Source organism: Galeopterus variegatus, unplaced genomic scaffold (genome assembly GCF_000696425.1).
Source record: "Galeopterus variegatus unplaced genomic scaffold, G_variegatus-3.0.2 Scaffold8260, whole genome shotgun sequence".
In the NCBI taxonomy this organism is placed as follows: domain Eukaryota; kingdom Metazoa; phylum Chordata; class Mammalia; order Dermoptera; family Cynocephalidae; genus Galeopterus; species Galeopterus variegatus.
Window position 1 is genome coordinate 39366 of NW_007734371.1, and position 1868 is coordinate 41233.

Below are 1868 nucleotides of genomic sequence, written 5' to 3' on the forward strand. Positions count from 1 at the left end.
GTAAGAGTTCACGATCCTGGTGCACCAACATTCCACTGAGCAAGGACAAGTACAGACTACACTAGAAAGGAGGAAAAGTGAGAGGAAGCACGTGGGAAAATCCATGTGAGAGGTTCCAGGTTGAAGAAACCAGGTGCTCAAGCCCAGATGGGGGTCTGGTGAGCAGTTCTTATCTTCGTGACTGCCCACCACCCTCAGCTCTGCTTTGGACACAGAGCCACAGTATCCAAGAGGTCAAAACATACCAGGGCCAGACTCCCAGTCACCAAGGGTAAGACCCCAGAGAAATGGCTCTTCAGGGCCTATGGTCTCTGCTTCCCCCTGCCCTTACCCCCATGGGTGCTCCACTCAGGCAGCACAGGGAAGGAGAGCAGTTCACATCAGAGAAGGGGGTGTCATCATCACGATGCCTCTCATCACTCTGACCTTGGTCTTGCCAGTCTAAAGAGGGTCCAACTGTGGCCGGGGAATCCCAGGAGTTCTAAGCATGCCCCATAAGAGCCAAGCTACATTGGAGGCCCCTCTTGGGCCTGGCTGGACAGGAAGAGCATAAGCTTGAGAAAGGGCCACCTACCTTATGGTGATGGCAGCATCGTGGCCCCAAGGTCACATGCAGGAGAAGTGGTGGGACCTAAGTGCCCCACCTAAGGAAGGGGAGGTGGTGATAGCCATGAGAAGCACAGACCCTCGCCCAGATCCTTGCAGCAATGGCCCAGCCCACTCAACCTGACCCCAACAGGACTGGTGGGAGGTAGCCTGTGCCAGGAGCACCCTCAGGGGACCTGATGCCCAGGGAAGTCCCCGTGCTGGGTGCTGAGGATTGGCCGAAGGAAGTGGGAAGGGTGGGGACCCATAGGAACCATCTGGCAACCCTCTTCCTGCCCCCTCATCTCTCCCACTCACAGGCACAGCACACACCCATATCCACCTTATACATGCAGTCTCCACATCCCCCATGGCTTGGCCAGGCAGTCCCACAGAGACACTTCACTGCTCTGNAGACACTATGAGGGGCCATTCACCAACAGGACAGCATCAGGGTCCATTCCCCATCAGGACACCATCTGGGTCCATTCTTCACCAGGACACCATGAGGGTCCATTCTCTACCAGGACACTGAGATAATTTATTCTCCACAAGGATACCATGAGAATCTTTCCTCCAGCAGGACACCATCACAGTCTTCTCCACCAAGACATCAGAAGGGTCCTGTAATAGTCTGTTTTTGTGTTGCTATAACAGAATACTGAGACTGGGTAATTTATAAAGAATGATTTATTTGACTCGATTCTAGGACAGCTGTATCTGTCACAGGCCTCAGGCTGCTTCTACTCTTGGCAGAGAATGGCAGTNAGGTTCCAGGGTCCTTTAAACAACCAGCTCTTCTGGGAACTAATAGAGTGAGAAGTCACTCACTCCTGTCCCCTGGGGAAGGCATTAATCTATTCCTGAAAAATCCTCCCCCCATGACCCAAACATTTCCAAGCATTGCCATATTGGGGACCAGATTTCAAAATGAGCTTTGGGGGGACAGACATATCTAATATATATCAGGTCTATTCTCCACCAAGAGACCATCTATTCTCCACCAAGACATCATGAGTGTTAATTCTCCACCAGGATACCATAAGGGTCCATTCTCCGTCAGTACACCATGAGAGTCCTTCATCCATCTAGACAACATGATGATCTGTTCTTCACCAAGACACCTGGAGAGCCCACTCTCCACCAAGATGGCAGGAGGGCCCATTCTCTACCACAATCCAAGGAGGGTCCATTCTTCATCAGACCCATAATAGTTTCAATCATTTGCAACTCTCTCCCAAACCACGCAGGGAAGTGAATACCAGGAAACACTTCCCAGAGAG